The following is a 19,503-nucleotide window of genomic DNA, read 5'->3' on the forward strand; positions in this document are numbered from 1 at the left end:
CAAGGCCCTTCCATTTTTTTTTTTAAAGCCTAAAACAGGCTCGAGGACTCTCTGCTGTTGCTGACTGAAAGGATATCCCCTCTCCACATTCCCCTTTCCCACTCCTTCCCCCTAATCCCTCTGCCTTTGCCTCCCCTCCCCCCAACTCCAATTCATTTCTTGCGACTAGCAATACCGACGTAAAAATGGCAAGAGAACTTGATCTGACAGAGGTGAGAAGCCGAGCGCCCTTGACCCCTTTATTTATTTCTACAACTACCTTGGAATGCTTGAGGGACTCAGATCGAAACAGCCTAAATGGTTGCTTGAATCTTTTTTAGGAAAGTGTTGAGAGAGAGAGAGAGAGAGAGAGAGAGAGAGAGAGAGAGAGAGAGAGAGAGAGAGAGAGAGCCTTCCTCTCCTAAAAGCGTGTTTAGTAGGCCAGAGGAAACACCATCAGTTAATAGGCATCTATCTTCTTCCGTATTTTCCTGATACGTAGAACTTAGTAAAGATTCAAATTGTGAAAATTAAAAAGAATAAAAAACTTTGATAACACCTATGCGCCAGCATCGCTTCAAGCACTTGCATAGCATACTTGCAGTTGCATGTCGGATACCATCATTCACACTGACTCTTGAAAATCAGCCTTCGAGAATCATGGCAAGAAACCCACGCGATCGCAATTACAAAGACTCATCTCCAAAAAGCGCATTCATTTAGGTAAGTGCTGAAAATTTTCGGTCGCCTTTCTCTCTCTCTCTCTCTATATATATATATATATATATATATATATATATATATATATATATATATATATATATATATATATACACATACATATATATATGTATGTATATATATATATATATATATATATATGCATATATATATATATAAATAATTCAAAATAAATGAATTTACAGTTGGTTTTTCCATTTTGAAAGGGTGACACCAGAAGGGTAGGGCCCTTCGGTTATTATCAGCAAGCCTCTAGGGATGAGATCACTACCCTCACGCCCTTTTAAATGACCTAAGGTAACGCTAGCACCCGTTCACAGCTAGATCGACTGGGACCGAACAGCGGACCTTGCAAATACGTTCTCAGTGCTTTACCAGCCTTGTTATTGAAACTGTTGCCTCACCTACAAATCGATTCCAAGGAGAGGGGGGCTTGTTAATCAAGTGTGGAGAAGGTATGAGGCTCGCAACCTTATATGCATATATATATATATATATCTTGTACAAATTTCATGTAAAGTACGCTGGGACCTGGGCAACCAAAACCACTCCCTTGACCCGACCTGATAAAGGAAAAAGCACTTAAGTTCAACAAGAGAGAGAGAGAGAGAGAGAGAGAGAGAGAGAGAGAGAGAGAGAGAGAGAGAGAGAGAGAGAGACTACTCCCTTGACCTGACCTGATAAAGGAAAAAGCACTTAAGAGAGAGAGAGAGAGAGAGAGAGAGAGAGAGAGAGAGAGAGAGAGAGAGAGAGAGACCTGAGGAAAAAACTAAGTTCAAGTTCGAGTTCAGAAACTAACTTTTTATTGTGATATTTATCCTTTTACCTCTCTCTCTCTCTCTCTTCTCGGTCTCACACCATGTCGACCAGGTACATTATTCAAGCGTCTGGATGGTTCCTTCTTCGTCAGCGATCGAATCCATTACACCTCGCAAATGAGGCGAATATGGTGTCACTTTTTTCCAGAGAGAGAGAGAGAGAGAAATTATATGTATATATACGAGTGCGTGAATAAGTCGTTATGAAAGAGAGAGGATAATTTTTTTTTCCTAAACGAGTGAAAGAGAGAGCACCTTCTATTGCAAAGGCACCTGAAGGCCTTTATGTTATCAAGAGATTCTTTATCTCCTTTGCCCATTTTTATTTCTTTGTGAAAGAGGGGCTACTTTTCTATTTACAAGCCGACCATAGCAAGGGTTTTATTTAACTTCCTAGAACAGCCAGTCAAAGAACTTCCCATTTTTATTTTCTCAACATTAGAGATTCTCACTAAAAACTCGTTCTTGAAATACCAGACGGAAAAAGTTATGTTTTCCTTTCTTGCAATTGCTCTCCTTTCTTTCTAACAAATTTTAATCGTTGTGGCTCTTTTTTCCAGAGGTAAAATTTAGTTAACTTGGCTTCAGAACTATATGATAAAAGGATCATGAAATGCATTATTTCAAAATATGGAATAATTCATAAGCACTCCAGGCCTCCATATCTGATTCATTCCAAAAGTGCAGAAGCAACTTTAGAGGTCAATTACCAGTCAAGAGAATGACTTTGTCTTTTTGTTACCAAAGAGAAAAACATCTTACCATGGTACCACCAAAGCATACGATGCCAAAAGGACGTTGATGGACACCTGCAGTTCTTCAACATTACGACACTTCGCACTATAATCCCCATAGATAAGACGCTCACGAGGGACCTTCTGTTACCAAGCGGAAGTACTCACGATGGTGTCAGTTCAACCAAGCTTCAAATGCTTTCCATTTATTCCGATATAAGTAAGTGGATTAGGATGATGCCCAAGCCATCCGAGTCAATAGAGAGCAAAGTCATTTGTCGTTTGTCCAACAAAGCCCTCGTGCAGGATTCAGCATTAGTCTGTTTGTACCTTATTTGTAAAAAACTGTAATATACTACGTTTACCTGTTTTGTCTTCACTACATGTTTATGTATGTAATCACTATTTCATCCCTGCAAACCTGAGTTTTACCTCTAAGTAATTACCATCGGCTTTTAAATTCATTATATTCACTATTAACTTCTAAATTCTCTATAATCACAATTAACTTAAATTCATTATTACTTTTTCCTCCACAAAATGTCTTTGTATTGTGACAACACAAGTAAACAGCTGGAAACAGAGCAAACAAGAATAAAGTATCTGGATAAACAAAAGGAACGAATGGTGGCTCTGAGGGAAGGAGAACGTGAAGAAATTGTGAGGGAAAGAAAGCTTTACACCTGCCTACACCTGATCACAGTATTCCGTTCTCCATGCCATTCAATCCACAATTCAATTCTGGAGGAAAAAGATGCACAAACATTTCTCTATAAACAACCTGATATTTTCTTCCCATACAAAACAGGATAACCGGCAAATAGCTAGCTTCGTGGCAAAACAATTTCATCACAGACTCCCAAACTTATAGTGAAAACTCAAATTATGGTCAGAAACGATTTGGTTGCCCGGAGAAGTAATTCAAGAATCAGCAGTATGGATTCGCCAAGACGTGCAAACATTTCACTCAGTTAACAACAGAGCAAGACCTAAACATGTTACACAAAGTTTCTGATGAACTAATTTCCCGTCATCCAGTTTTGTTAGCCCAAGATGTCAAGGACATGGACTAATTTGCGAAGGATGGAAAACTAGCGACGGGTAATGGACTAGGTATGCAGATAACAAACTAGTGACATATAAACCCACTATCACTGGGAGATAACTTTGTGATTGGCTGCTGAAGCTGTTGGCTGAACCGAATTTCTGCAGTGAAGCTTGTGAAGATTTACAGGCTTCCCCCCTTAAAAGACAGAAAATGATACACTACAATATGCTATGCATATACTGTACATACACTATAATATGCTATACATATACTGTAGCTTACATAGTTTAAATATATATTCTAATAACTTGAACTGTAACATAATATGCAACCATTCCACAACCTTGCTTTCCGTTCAGGATGCTGATATGGTACTAGTTTATTACCGAATAGAATAGTGTACAGATGAATCCACTTTTACATTTACATTTGCAGATAAAAGTCATAAAACATTAAATGTGGAACCATTCTACACCTTCAGTAGGTAAATGCCTTTCTGGATGCTGATAAGGTGACCAAAGAGTGACGGCAGGGGTTTGTTCAACTACCATATTGGTGCAGACTTATGGGTGTTGTTGCACAGGAATTTGATATGGCACATGTACGCTTCTCGGCGAGTACTACTACTATAAGAGCAGCCCTAACGAAGCAGTTGCTTCTTTTTGCCATCCCATTGGTGTACAGCATGGTCATTAATTTGGCCAGGGGTCTCCATGTCTCGGAAATGAAGGCTGGTCCTCGATTGGAGGTTATATCATTAGGAATGCCAAAGCAGCTGATCCAGCCATCTAGGGATCCACTTGCAGTCTCTGCAAGAGATAAATAGGATGGTATTTAACTCTGATAAATTTGAATCAATGAACTATGGTGATAAAGTAGAATGCTATATGCATATGACCTAATAATGAGACAATCACAAACAAGGAAGCAGTTAAAGACCTTGGTGTGATGTTGAATATTTCTTTGACCTCATTAATTTACCCACACTACCAAAAAGGATATTGCACAAATAGAGAGTGGGTCATTTACCTAGAATGTTAAGGACCTTCTACTGGGAAAGACTACAATTCTTAAATTTAAATGAAGGCTGGTCCTCATGGAAACATTGGAGGTTATATCATTAGGAATGCCAAGGACATTAATCCACCACGCACCAGCAGCTGATCCAGCCATCTAGGGATCCACTTGCAGTCTCTGCAGGGGTCAGGATCATCTATTTTCTTCACCATATATGGGGAGGCCCAAGGGCAGGAGGTAATTTTCTTTGTGGCAAAAAGTCTTTCTGGGGCAGGTGATAGCATTCTGAGTAGACAGGTGGCTTGTTGTTTTGTAGGTAGCATATGCTGTGCTTCACTTAGATCCCAGAAGTCTGCTTTTGTTCTGGCCTGAAGACATATGGAAACACCTGCAGGAGGGTGTGGAAGCCAGTGGGACCCACCAATGAGATAGGTGGCTGTTTGGGGCAGGCGATGAGCGATGCCATCTGGAAGGAGGCTAGGCTTAAAATGTGGTGATGAATGACATCTACCAGCAGGCACAAGCGTCCAAAGAAGATGGAGCAAAGCAAGGGCAAAGAGACACTGAATTCTCACTGATATTTTTCCCTAGGAGATGGGGGGTGAAAGTGAGAGTTGTGGCAGTAATTGTTACTTTCTTGGGCAGCCACCTTACTTGTTTCTTCTTCATTTGCAGCTGGGGTAGTAGTTCTTGGCAGCTTTTCCGAACCTGTGATGGATACAGATGATGGCCGAGTTTGAGTACCCAATCTGTTCTGACTTGTAAAGGCACTTATGCATGGCACTTGCTTGGTTTTCATTAGGTCTTGTTGGCAGATGCTGTGGGCGGCATATTACGAGGACTTCAGGCCTCCAGCAACTTGTCCACCCTCTTCAGGAGTTCTGACATCGATATGCCATTTACTTTGGGGAAAGTGGCTAAAATGTTGGTCATGAGGCAGCAGGGGCATACCATATTCTCATGCAAAGTCCACCTTCTTGGGTTTTGCATCAGCACTGAGTTCCAGGAGCATTAAAAAAAAAAAGGGCCGTACATGACATGAAATTCGTTTTTGTTCAACAATTTCAAGTACAAACATTTCAGAATGAACACTTTAATGCAAAGAAAAATGTTACCATATGTCTACATTAATGGTTATTCAAACCTATAAAACCACAGTACTAGCTTTTGACTGCAGAAAAAGACCTAGGCCACAAGCGCTTAATGTAGGCCTAATAGATAAGGTAACATCTTCCTTTGCATTGAGGTTTTCAATCTGAAATGCTTGTGCTTGAAATTGCTGATAAAAAACAAATTTCATGTCATGTACAGCCTTTTTTCAATATTGCTGGAATCAGTGCTGATGGAAATCCAAGAAGGTTGATTTTGCAAGATAATATGGTATCCCCTGCTGCCTCATGACCAACATTTAAGCTACTTTCCCCAAAGCAAATGGCATATCGATGGTAGAACTCCTGAAGAGGGTGGACAAGGTGCTGGAGGCCTTAGGTTAATAAAAACTATTTCACTCATTACCATTGTTGCATATCATTTATTTCAAAGGTTGTGAGATGGAAGAAATCTGTGAAAATGTTGCCTAGAGAGAGAGAGAGAGAGAGAGAGAGAGAGAGAGAGAGAGAGAGAGAGAGAGAGAGAGAGAGAGAGAGAGAGAGAACCAACTTGTTAAAAAAAAATTATGCTTTACAATTTTACCAACAATGATTCTTACAATATCCTACACTGATAATATCAAGTTAGATTAGATCAATTATGTACTTACCTTTAAACTTTCACCTAAGCTAGGCTGAATCTAATACACCAAAGTTAGCCTTTCGCTTAAGCAAGGCTACAATCTAATACATCAAAGTTAGCCTAATGGCAGATTAGCCTCACACTGTAAGCTTAATTTTATATCAACAATTAAAATGGCTCAGAATACTTCATAAGTAGACAGTGCATCATCTATAACCTAGGTCACCAGGTTCTTACATATTTACCTATTGCGTGATGTAACTTGGGAAAGCCTTCCATAAACCCTACTGTGATCAAAACCATAGCTTGCAAAAAAAGTATCATGGGGAAGTTAAAATAAATGTTTCTACTTCACTGTTTTGTAATCCCTGCTTCCCCAATGTGAGCCTCCACAACTCTAGGTTACAAGACAGGTCCATTATCTCTAAAACTATGCTTATTAATATGCTATGAAAATGAATGTCAGACATTTAGGCTAAAACATACAATGAAAAAAAATTTAATTCGCCAAAATATCCAAGAGAACAAGAGCTATGCACCTGCACTAAAGGAACCACAACTAAGAATGGTGGCCAGTTTTTTCCAGCAATGCCTGAATTCCTAAATCCTGTTTAATTGATGAAACTCAGAACAAAAGAACTACTCATGTTTCAGCATTGTTCCCATGCTAACATTTCCCAACACACTGGACCAAAAAAATGTGAGTTTAGAAATAGCCAAGCAATTAACATTTGTTAGAAAATATCTCAGTAACAGTAAATCTGTGATAAATTTCAGTATGATTTCTGTATTAGCCTATGCATATCAAGGAGACTCAACTCCAATATACAAGATAGGTACTAAAGTAAATTACTACCCTAAGAGGTTAGGCTGGTGGTCAACAGGTTAGAAAAATTTTAGCATTTGGATATAAGCAGTAAGCATATTAAGGAGACTTAAGAACGATACAAAAACTCCAACCTCAAGGACTGGTATATAGGCTATACAGCAGCTGTCATCTTGGCTGTTGCTTGACTACAATTAGCTTTGCCCAATTATGCACTCTTTGTTCTGCTATGATTAATGTCATGTTGAGAGGTCCGGATTAAGGTTAGGTAATAAGAAAAGTAGTTTGTATGTTTCCCTGTTGACATATGTCTGATCTCCTTATCAGCTGGCCTCAATCTGCAGAAATAGTGTGCACAGCTTCATGAGTATATGATCTTCTCTGTTTCAATGTGTGCTCTGAACATTTTTGAGGTTCAATTCATTAACAAATAGGTAGTTTTAGATATACTGGATCTGCTCACCCTTATCTCTTACAATTCACGGACCACAGTGAAAGCTGGGTTTTTTGGGTGGTGAGAGAAACTATGATGCTTGAATGGAATACAAGAATGAATTTAACCTAACGGGGGATACCTAACCTATGTAACTGGGTCTTTACCTAGCCAAGGGTTCAGCCCGTAAACACCCACCTAACCTAACCTAGTGTGTGGGGCCCTACCTAGATGGAGGGGGGGTTTAGCTTGTCTCTTTGGATCCTGCACCTCCACTGAACCTAGAGTGCCAAGTCCTTTCTTGGCTGGGAGGGAGCCTGGTACCCCACCTAACATAACCTAGAACACTGTAAATAATAATAAGGTTGCAACCTAACCTAACCACACTTAACCTAGAGGGCGGGTCCATACTTCAGCCACCATTAACACAACACAGGTCCTTACTTACCTAGTACATGATGTCACTTTCAAAACATTCAGTAAAATTTACCTTAATCTGCATCACAACCTACAGAAGTATCCTGGTCATGTTGAAATACATCTTGATATTTCACTCTTTTGTTTTCCACCCACCGAAAAATCCCATTTTCCCATTATGCTTCCCATATATTTGTAAGATGTAAGAGGGCCCTGTACCCCTAAAACTTGGCTTAGTCTACTAATTAGTCACTGAAATGGCAATCAAAAATGTTCAAAACACTTACCAAGACATAAGAAAATCATATTTTAAACTCTAGTATAAAATTATGGTTTACATTAAAAATGAGCCAAAAGGTCAAAACTTCAATAACCCTAACCTTAATCTGAATAAGAATTTGCAGAAGTAGGTTATCATGGAGATGTTAGAATACATCATTGCCATTTCACTTGTTTTATACCTTCCCCCACCCAAAAACCCGGCTTTCATACCTGTGGCTCCCCTATTATTGTAGGATATAGGGGGTTCCAGTAACTATAGACCACCAATTTCATACTGAAAATAAATATAAAATGGCAAGAACTACATGTCTGTTGTAAATGAACACTGACTACAAACTGAAACAGGTTTTTTGCAGCAATATCTGAATTCCAAAATCCCACTTAATCGGGGAAACTTAACAAAAATGAACCAATTTAGTTTTAGCAAAGTTCACATATCCACATTTCGAGGTGAAAATAATATAAGACACTAAAAATGCCTTGCAACCGTTACCCATAATGCGCTGGGACAAGCACAATCCAATCCGTAGTCCTCCTCCGTGACCAAGTCAACATAAACAAAGAACATAGAACAAGTCCAAGTAACAAAATTCATCTGAAAGTTACTTGGTAACAGTAAATTTACGATGGATTTTAATATGATTTTCGTATTGGCTAAGTATATTACGGAGAGAAGAGCACAGCATATTAACCCTTACGCTATTGGGAACTGATATGTGGTATTAAAGTAAATGAAACTTTTGCTGAACCTTTTTCCCTGGCTACCTTCCAGCAGTTATTGTCTACTGCACTACTAACTACAAGCATAAATGATATAGCAGATCTTTTGGTAATTTACTAACAACTGGAAGATTACATATCAACAACAAAATCTTCCCTAACCTAAGCACACCAGCCTCTCCAAAATGAAGGATTCTGTTCAATAACCCTAACCTTACTATTTAATACCCTTTACTTATCCTGCATGTATAACACTTAAGCCTAATAATACCCTAATCTTACTCTGGGTATAAATAATTTTGGTCAACTTTTACTTTAATACCAGCTCCATTCCTATGTGCGCCGTGTTTAGTAACTTTGGAATGAATGGTAAAATGGAAACAAGAGACTGTAAATATCTTGGTAACAGTAAATTTGCAATTGATTTTGGCATGAATTTCGTACGAGTTATGTTGAAAATCTATTATCAAATGACAGTTGAATGTAAAATAACAAAACTTTGAACAACAACACTCACCCTGATTTCCTTTTCACCAACCGTCTCGGAGCTTCAAGTTCCCAAACCTACAGAAAGTTACTAGGCATAGGCCTAAGCTACAGTAGAACGATTTGAAACTTGACGGCAATACACCAGGAATCCCTGTGTATAAGGAAGCAGAAACCCAATTATGTTCATACAAAAATAAATGTCACTTCTGCACCAACACTTATAATCCAGTAGGAAAATCATTTAACGAATGACAACGATAACAGTCACTGTCAAAAGGATGCACGACTAATGTAAACACTGATAAGCGTTAACGCTAAGCGAGAGTAATCGAATCTGACTATCTCATCTGAACTGAACGCGTCCATCGGCAAACAAAAGTTTTTAATACTTGAATAAATAATTAAAGGAGGAAAATCATATTTTCCTAGTAATTCAGGTGAATGTCCAGAAGAACTCCGCATGCATAAAGTACCAAAATTAAAAGTAAAATGCAATATTTTTCATATTTAAAGCGTTTTAGACCACTTCTTATGATGAGGAAACATCCACAATTTTGCCATATTAGCTATGGAGGGGGTTGGGGGACAGGTATTGTCTAACCTTATAAGTCAAAAGTCGAAAATCATTCGATGGGGAACTAGTTTTTCTGAGAAACATTACACTCTTTCCGAGAAACATTACAGCAAAAAACCTCATTTTCGAACTAACTCCAGTAAGATTTCGAGGATGCCGATTAGATAATCATTAATATCTCGGATATGGTGAATCTCCTCAAAAGTGTTCAGAGACAAAGTTTTATTATTTTATATTGTGAAAATTATAGTGTGACCTATTTTCTTATATCTCACCGCGGAGTTGTTCTGGACATTGACCGTAATTCATCTCACTTTTTATTACAAAAAAATATTAGTACTTGTAGCTCATAAATCTTTATTTTACAACAGAAGGGTCTCACTTCTCCCAAGTACTCTCGCCTTGTGATTAGATACACACAACAAATTGAGTAAAAAAAAAAAATTGTCCTGCAGATTTTAGCAAACGCAAGAGCACACTTTCTCTCTCTCTCTCTCTCTGTACTGTGATGTATTCTGAGTAGTCTAAAATAATATGGACCACTTAGTGAGAAAGAAAGAAAGCGTTTTGAATATTTCAGATTTTATAATTTAATATGAATCCTCGGGGGATGCAGGAGTGCTCGAGCAAATTCGACTGCTTTGCTTAAAACATGTGGCTCTAGGGTAATTTCCAAATCATATATTTTTGGGATATCTGATATGTGAGTGATGTGCTGAGTAACTGTGTGTGTGTGTGTATAGTATATGTGTATTTATACATATACAACACACACACACACACACACACACACACACACACACATATATATATATATATATATATATATATATATATATATATATATATATATATATATATATATATATATATATATATATATATATATATAATTTCTCAACATCAGGACATTTCCCCTAACAGAGAGAGAGAGAGAGAGAGAGAGAGAGAGAGAGAGAGAGAGAGAGAGAGAGAGAGAGAGAGAGAGTTCCTCTTGATACTTCTGATTTGCACTCTTGTATGTAAGTATGTATATATGCAAGTATATATATATATATATATATATATATATATATATATATATATATATATATATATATATATATATATATATACTGTATATATATATATATATATATATATATATATATATATATATATATATATATATATATATATATATATATATATATATGAAGATCGGGACTGATACATGTGAATGTGTTGGCATTTTGGTGATACAAACGGCCATGATAAAGGATGCACCCATTCTCCAACCTTATATCTTATATCCACTATTGTCCCTGGTTTTACCGTATCTTCTCACTTTCACACCTATTCATTTAGAAGCTAACACCTGTTTTATTTTATTTTATTTTATTTTTTTTTTTTTTTAGTACTGGGTGGTGAATGTGAACTCAGTGAAGACCTTAAGCCGCTACCTGGTCCTAAGTCCAGGTCCCTCTATTCTTGTGTATATTTCTCAAACTTGCTCTTTTCTCATGTTGCATTACACAGCTGTATGTTAATTGTAAATAAATTACTTTGACCTTATTTTGCTTTGCTCTTCTCCTGCTGGATATCTTTCATTTTCCATTATGTTTCTTTTATTACTATTGTTGTTATGATTGTCATTAATACTGTTATTATTATTCTCCTCGCTTATAATTATGCTTAACAATTACTTTATTTACTTTCATAAATAATAAACAATTTTTATAATACATACATACACACATTTATAATACATATACTTAATGTTTCTGAACAAGTTATTTTTACCCAAAATTGTTCCTTGTGAGTAATAATAATAACAGGAGTACAAATTACTATTATGACAGCCTCAGGGGAGTGGACTTAATTTCCACCTTTTAGATAAAAATATCGTTTTTACCTTTTAGGAATCCGCAATAACTCGTTTACCACGTAAATTGTGTTTAGCCCTAAGGCAAAAAATAAAAATAAAGAAAAATGGGATTAAATTTTGCATCATCCCATAGTAACTGTATTACGCCAAGCCTAATTGAGAGTAATGGCTGTCCCGACTTGAATTTTGCCAAAATAAGCCAACACGCAGTAATTCGCCACCCCAACCCACCCCCGGCACCGACCTCTCAAGCTTGCACCCCCACCCCGTGCAGCCCTGGCCCTATAAAAATTAGAGGGGGGGGGTCTCCTTTAACGCTCCCACCATCCATCAGCTACTTTATTATTATGATATTCATCGTCAGTGCAGAACCACGAACCGAGAAATTGACGCCCAGGTAAATAAATACATATTCAGTCAATTATTTAAAGAATCAAATGAATATCTCTAAATATTCTACACTATTTACTACACCGTCCCCTCTCACCCCCGCCCCTTAACGACCACTCCTTTCTTTTACTTTTACATAGAGGTATTTATATTCTAAGGATGACTGCTTAGGATAACAATATCGTTTTTGGCCTTGTTTACCAAAATATGTGAGCGTGTTATGTGTGGTCATAGTTCGCGACAGCAGACATTCTAATTTTTACGTTCAGTTTAGTGCCACTCAGTATGAGTATCCAATTTGCGTTTTATCTACAGTACCAAGCCGTCGGTGTATCCAGTCTACTTTTTATCAATAACTCATGGTCACGCCATAAGAATGTTAAAGATAAGGTTCATTGTCACGTGGAAAGAGTATCCAATCTAATTTTTACCTTCTGCATATTTTAGTATACTATACTTTTAACCTACAGTTTAGTGTTTACCTCAAGTCCTTTGTCAAGCGGTTAGAGTCCAATCTACTTTTTACCTGTAGTTCAGTGCCGAACCGTACGAGTTTCTACTTTTACCTTAGTCAAATAGAAGTTTATGCCACGTGTTACCCGAGTTTGAGGAATTACACTCCATACACGCCCAAGGTTTCAAATGCCGCTGTTTATTCAAAAGGCAGGAGAAAGAATGCAGGATGTCTGAAGATGGAGACAACGAGCGATTGGCGATGCCATTCGGAATGGAGGATTCCTTATCTAAACAGCCTTTGATTGCCGTGCTGCTGCGCTCAACGGACGGCGATCCATCGCTGGATAAAGTCATCCGTGAAGCTTGTAACAAAGAGAGACCAATAGAGGGAGAGAGAGAAAGGACTTACGAATGTGAAAACTGTATGCAAGAAAGAGGAGAGAGAGAGAGAGAGAGAGGCAGGACCTGCGTATATAAAAACCTGGACTTTTTTCAGAGAGAGAGAGAGAGAGAGAGAGAGAGAGAGAGAGAGAGAGAGAGAGAGAGACCTACATATATAAAAACTTGAACTTTTCGTGAGAGAGAGAGAGAGAGAGAGAGAGAGAGAGAGAGAGAGAGAGAGAGAGAGAGAGATGTATTTTTATATATCATGAAACATGTCCACCAAATCTTCGGATGCATTTTGGTAACTTCCGGGGTAGAATTAAACCTTCCCGTTATCGAAAATTCAGGATGATGTAAAGTTTCTTCATATTTTTTGTCTATTTTTGGGCTAGATTACAAAAAAGTACAATGAAAATTAATCTATTTCATAGTTAATTATTTCTCATGAATATTTCACACTGTCTTTTGATTGGATGTAAGGTAAAAAAAAAAAAAAAAAAAAAAATACGATTTTTCTCGTTATCCAAACTTTGAGAGAGAGAGAGAGAGAGAGAGAGAGAGAGAGAGAGAGAGAGAGAGAGAGAGAGAGAGAGAGAGAGAGCATAACACTGAATTATGAACACTTGACTCACGCTTATTTATTCATTCCTATTCGTACTGTAGACTCACCGTGGGAGGGTAGTACCCTCAGTGCACCTCGCGAGGGGCACTGGAGGTAATATTAAAGGGTGGTCGCAATTTTCCTACGGAAGCCGTTTTCCAGCCTTTTACTTTCCATCCATTCCCGTTTCCCGCCTTCATTTTTTTGCTGTCCAGCCTCTTTAGTTTTTACTCAGTGCATCTGTGGGATCTCCTGGTTTCACCCTTAGATCCTTGTACTTCATCTAATTTATTTTCTGGGTCTCTTCACCTTGCTGTCCAACCACTCCAACTCCATCTTTTGACTCTATTAAGCGATACTAACTATCCCCAGGGATGGACTCTGTAGCTTACATTTTATGATTTATTCGTGCTGTAGACTGCTTCGCTGTATTTTTCCCCCATTATTGCAATATATACTGCTGAAACTTGAATGTTAACTTAATACTAATCATAATAACAATACTGAGTGCTATCAATAATATATATCATTCTCTTCCATTATAATAACCTTCAAATAAAGTGATTGCGCCCTAAGGAATTACCACTTGTGTTCGGAAATTCATATCTATTGTAAATTTGAATTATATTGCTGATTTGCTGATTGATTTTATGCACAAATTTGGCATGGCATCTGCGAAGGTCCTCAACGACGGACTGTAAAACGATTACGCAACTGAGCCCATATAAACAAAGAATGCATTTGCAGCGTCGTAATCTCAGTTTATAAAAGCACTTCATTCTATCAATCAATTATCTTCTTTATATCTTCATTTGAAGTCGATAACTTCATCGCAGTACCGTCATCATCGTTTTAGCTGTTATTTAACTAAATAATTCGGCATTCATGAAGACTGTTACTGTGACGCAAGCTCACAGATTTCGATGACCACTGCTATACGAGATGACTAAGTTCAGCTAACCGATAGCATTCATTACATGATAAAGTTCGGTGAAAATGGAGAGTACATGCAACATTCATTTTCTCTGGACGCCACATTTTCATAAATTGTATCTCATTCTATGTATGAACAGAAAAAATTACGATATACATTCAATCTGTAGCACTATAAGTGAAAATCTATGACAATATTATAATAATACGGTTCCTATAAATTTAAAAATTCCAAGATAGCGGAATTGGGTAACAGAACAAGGATAGGAAAAATTAAATACACAGGCGACCTTTGTTAAAACTAAGAATACTTTTCGCATTTCTTTGTGAAATACTAGTATTAATGTGTAAAAAATAATTAAAATAACACACATACAAAACCAAATTTGATGGACACTCACGATATTATCTTGCGTTTTATCTGGGACGATATGGCAGAGCGGTCTAAGGCACAAGTTTAAGGCACCAGTCTCCTCGGGGGCGTGGGTTCGAATCCCACCGCTCCCAAGAATGTTTTCACATGTTCTATGATAGCAACTGATCATTAAATTACACAATTACTCACTCCTGAAGAAGGTAGCGTGGCCGAGCGGTCTAAGGCGCTGGTTTAAGGCACCAGTCTCTTCGGGGGCGTGGGTTCGAATCCCACCGCTGCCAAGAATGTTTTCACATGTTCTATGATAGCAACTGATCATTAAATTACACAATTACTCACTCCTGAAGAAGGTAGCGTGGCCGAGCGGTCTAAGGCGCTGGTTTAAGGCACCAGTCTCTTCGGGGGCATGGGTTCGAATCCCACCGCTGCCAAGAATGTTTTCACATGTTCTATGATAGCAACTGATCATTAAATTACACAATTACTCACTTCTGAAGAAGGTAGCGTGGCCGAGCGGTCTAAGGCGCTGGTTTAAGGCACCAGTCTCTTCGGGGGCGTGGGTTCGAATCCCACCGCTGCCAAGAATGTTTTCACATGTTCTATGATAGCAACTGATCATTAAATTACACAATTACTCACTTCTGAAGAAGGTAGCGTGGCCGAGCGGTCTAAGGCGCTGGTTTAAGGCACCAGTCTCTTCGGGGCGGTTCGAATCCCACCGCTGCCAAGAATGTTTTCACATGTTCTATGATAGCAACTGATCATTAAATTACACAATTACTCACTCCTGAAGAAGGTAGCGTGGCCGAGCGGTCTAAGGCGCTGGTTTAAGGCACCAGTCTCTTCGGGGGCATGGGTTCGAATCCCACCGCTGCCAAGAATGTTTTCACATGTTCTATGATAGCAACTGATCATTAAATTAGACAATTACTCACTTCTGAAGAAGGTAGCGTGGCCGAGCGGTCTAAGGCGCTGGTTTAAGGCACCAGTCTCTTCGGGGGCGTGGGTTCGAATCCCACCGCTGCCAAGAATGTTTTCACATGTTCGATGATAGCAACTGATCATTAAATTAGACAATTACTCACTCCTGAAGAAGGTAGCGTGGCCGAAAGCGGTCTAAGGCGCTGGTTTAAGGCACCAGTCTCTTCGGGGCGTGGGTTCGAATCCCACCGCTGCCAAGAATGTTTTCACATGTTCTATGATAGCAACTGATCATTAAATTACACAATTACTCACTCCTGAAGAAGGTAGCGTGGCCGAGCGGTCTAAGGCGCTGGTTTTAGGCACCAGTCTCTTGAGGAAGTGTTTTTTGAAAGGTTCGAATCCCACCAGTCTTTTGGGGGCTGCCAAGAATGTTTTCACATGTTCTATGATAGCAACTGATCATTAAATTACACAAATACTCACTCCTGAAGAAGGTAGCGTGGCCGAGCGGTCTAAGGGCGCTGGTTTAAGGCACCAGTCTCTTCGGGGCGTGGGTTCGAATCCCACCGCTCCCAAGAATGTTTCACATGTTCTATGATAGCAACTGATCATTAAATTACACAATTACTCACTTCTGAAGAAGGTAGCGTGGCCGAGCGGTCTAAGGCGCTGGTTTTAGGCACCAGTCCCGTGGGTCTGAATCCCACCGCTGCCAAGAATGTTTTCACATGTTCTATGATAGCAACTGATCATTAAATTACACAATTACTCACTTCTGAAGAAGGTTGGCGAGCGGTCTAAGGCGCTGGTTTAAGGCACCATGCGTGCGGTTCGAATCCCACCGCTGCCAAGAATGTTTTTCACATGTTCTATGATAGCAACTGATCATTAAATTACACAATTACTCACTTCTGAAGAAGGTAGCGTGGCCGAGCGGTCTAAGGCGCTGGTTTAAGGCACCAGCTCGGGGCTGGTTTTGCCAAGAATGCATGTTCTATGATAGCAACTGATCATTAAATTCAATTACTCACTCCTGAAGAAGGTAGCGTGGCCGAGCGGTCTAAGGCGCTGGTTTAAGGCACCAGTCTCTTCGGGCGTGGGTTCGAATCCCACCGCTGCCAAGAATGTTTTCACATGTTCTATGATAGCAACTGATCATTAAATTACACAATTACTCACTTCTGAAGAAGGTAGCGTGGCTGAGCGGTCTAAGGCGCTGGTTTTAGGCACCAGTCTCTTGGGCGGTTCGAATCCCACCGCTGCCAAGAATGTTTTCACATGTTCTATGATAGCAACTGATCATTAAATTACACACTCACTTCTGAAGAAGGTAGCGTGGCGAGCGGTCTAAGGCGCTGGTTTAAGGCACCAGTCTCTTCGGGCGTGGTTCAATCCCACCGCTGCCAAGAATGTTTTCACGTGTTCTATGATAGCAACTGATCATTAAATTACACAATTACTCACCCTGAAGAAGGTAGCCGACGGTCTAAGGCGCTGGTTTAAGGCACAAGTCTCTTCGGGGCGTGGGTTGAATCCCAACACTGCCAAGAATGTTTTCACATGTTCTATGATAGCAACTGATCATTAAATTACACAATTACTCACTCCACCAGCGGTCTAAGGCGCTGGTTTAAGGCACCTGAAGCTGCCAAGTTTTCACATGTTCTATGATAGCAACTGATCATTAAATTACACAATTACTCACTTCTGAAGAAGGTAGCGTGGCTGAGCGGTCTAAGGCGCTGGTTTAAGGCACCAGTCTCTTCGGGCGTGGTTCGAATCCCACCGCTGCCAAGAATGTTTTCACATGTTCTATGATAGCAACTGATCATTAAATTACACAAATACTCACCCTGAAGAAGGTAGCGGCGAACGGTCTAAGGCGCTGGTTTAAGGCACCAGTCTCTTCGGGGCGTGGTTCGAATCCCACCGCTCCCAAGAATGTTTTCACATGTTCTATGATAGCAACTGATCATTAAATTACACAATTACTCACTTCTGAAGAAGGTAGCGTGTCCATGAGCGGTCTAAGGCGCAGCACCATGAATCCCACGCTGCCAAGAATGTTTTCACATGTTCTATGATAGCAACTGATCATTAAATTACACAATTACTCACTTCTGAAGAAGGTAGTGGCCGAGCGGTCTAAAGCGCTGGTTTAAGGCACCAGTCTCTTCGGGGGGTTCAATCCCACTGCTGCCAAGAATGCATGTTCTATGATAGCAACTGTGAAGAAGGTAGCGTGGTATTGAGCGGTCTAAAAGGCGCTGGTTTAAGGCACCAGTCTCTTCGGGGTGGGTTCGAATCCTGCCAAGAATGTTTTCACATGTTCTATGATAGCAACTGATCATTAAATTACACAATTACTCACTCCTGAAGAAGGTAGCGTGGCCGAGCGGTCTCAAGGCGCTGGTTTAAGGCACCAGTCTCTTCGGGGCGGGGTTTGAATCCCAGCTGCCAAGAATGTTTTCACATGTTCTATGATAGCAACTGATCATTAAATTACACAATTACTCACTTCTGAAGAAGGTAGCGTGGCTGAGTGGTCTAAGGCGCTGGTTTAAGGCACCAGTCTTCGGGGCGTATTTTGAATCCCACCCTGCCAAGAATGTTTTCACATGTTCTATGATAGCAACTGATCATTAAATTACACAATTACTCACTTCTGAAGAAGGGCCGAGCGGTCTAAGGCGCTGGTTTAAGGCACCAGTCTCTTCGGGGCGTGGGTTCAATCCCACCGCTGCCAAGAAGAATGTTTTCACATGTTCTATGATGGCAACTGATCATTAAATTACACAATTACTCACTCCTGAAGAAGGTAGCGTACGAGCGGTCTAAGGCGCTGGTTTTTCACTCCTGAAGAAGGTAGCGTGGCCGAGCGGTCTAAGGCGCTGGTTTAAGGCACCAGTCTCTTCGGGCTATGGGTTGAATCCCACTGCTGCCAAGAATGTTTTAACATGTTCTGTGATAGCAACTGATCATAAAATTACACAATTACTCACTCCTGAAGAAGGTAATGGTTAAGGCGCTGGTTTAAGGCACCAGTCTCTTCGGGGCATGGGTTCGAATCCCACCGCTGTCTAAGAATGTTTTCACATGTTCTATGATAGCAACTGATCATAAAATCACACAATTACTCACTCCTGAAGAAGGTAGTGTGGCCGAATGAGCGGTCTAAGGCGATGGTTTAAGGCACCAGTCTCTTCGGGTGTGGGTTGAATCCCACGCTGCCAAGAATGTTTTCACATGTTCTGTGATAGCAACTGATCATTCCCACATTTACTCACTCCTGAAGAATGTTTTCGCTGGTTTAAGGCACCAGTTCTTGATACCAAGAAACTGATCATGATCACCAAATTACACAATTACTCACTCCTGAAGAAGGTAGCGTGGCCGAGCGGTCTAAGGCGCTGGTTAAGGCACCAGTCTCTTGGGCGGTTCGAATCCCACCGCTGCCAAGAATGTTTTCACGTGTTCTATGATAGCAACTGATCATTAAATTACACAATTACTCACTCCTGAAGAAGGTACAACTGGTTTAAGGAAAAATTCTCTTCAGGGGCATGGGTTTGAATCCCACCGCTGCCAAGAATGTTTTCACATGTTCGGATGATAGCAACTGATCATCAAATTACACAATTCTCACCCTGAAGAAGGTAGCGTGGCCGGCGGTCCTAAGGCGCTGGTTTTAGGCAAGTCTCTTCGGGGCGTGGGTTTGAATCCCACCGCTGCCAAGAATGTTTTCACATGTTCTATGATAGCA

At 39.8% G+C, this 19,503-nt stretch overlaps 8 non-coding genes across 8 annotated transcripts; all 8 read left to right on the forward strand.

The window, feature by feature from the left end:
- The first annotated feature begins 15,015 nt into the window (after window positions 1-15,015).
- TRNAL-AAG (transfer RNA leucine (anticodon AAG)) lies at window positions 15,016-15,097 on the forward strand. The gene has a single exon. It is a non-coding gene; the product is annotated as a tRNA-Leu (tRNA).
- A 68-nt stretch (window positions 15,098-15,165) lies between these two features.
- Window positions 15,166-15,247, forward strand: TRNAL-AAG (transfer RNA leucine (anticodon AAG)). The gene has a single exon. It is a non-coding gene; the product is annotated as a tRNA-Leu (tRNA).
- A 68-nt stretch (window positions 15,248-15,315) lies between these two features.
- On the forward strand, window positions 15,316-15,397 carry TRNAL-AAG (transfer RNA leucine (anticodon AAG)). Its single transcript has one exon. It is a non-coding gene; the product is annotated as a tRNA-Leu (tRNA).
- A 214-nt stretch (window positions 15,398-15,611) lies between these two features.
- On the forward strand, window positions 15,612-15,693 carry TRNAL-AAG (transfer RNA leucine (anticodon AAG)). Its single transcript has one exon. It is a non-coding gene; the product is annotated as a tRNA-Leu (tRNA).
- A 68-nt stretch (window positions 15,694-15,761) lies between these two features.
- TRNAL-AAG (transfer RNA leucine (anticodon AAG)) lies at window positions 15,762-15,843 on the forward strand. Its single transcript has one exon. It is a non-coding gene; the product is annotated as a tRNA-Leu (tRNA).
- A 68-nt stretch (window positions 15,844-15,911) lies between these two features.
- TRNAL-AAG (transfer RNA leucine (anticodon AAG)) lies at window positions 15,912-15,994 on the forward strand. The gene has a single exon. It is a non-coding gene; the product is annotated as a tRNA-Leu (tRNA).
- Window positions 15,995-16,233: 239 nt separating this feature from the next.
- TRNAL-AAG (transfer RNA leucine (anticodon AAG)) lies at window positions 16,234-16,315 on the forward strand. The gene has a single exon. It is a non-coding gene; the product is annotated as a tRNA-Leu (tRNA).
- Window positions 16,316-16,781: 466 nt separating this feature from the next.
- On the forward strand, window positions 16,782-16,861 carry TRNAL-AAG (transfer RNA leucine (anticodon AAG)). The gene has a single exon. It is a non-coding gene; the product is annotated as a tRNA-Leu (tRNA).
- The last annotated feature ends 2,642 nt before the right edge of the window (window positions 16,862-19,503 follow it).

The sequence above is a fragment of the Macrobrachium rosenbergii genome, chromosome 9, assembly GCF_040412425.1.
Source record: "Macrobrachium rosenbergii isolate ZJJX-2024 chromosome 9, ASM4041242v1, whole genome shotgun sequence".
NCBI lineage: Eukaryota > Metazoa > Arthropoda > Malacostraca > Decapoda > Palaemonidae > Macrobrachium > Macrobrachium rosenbergii.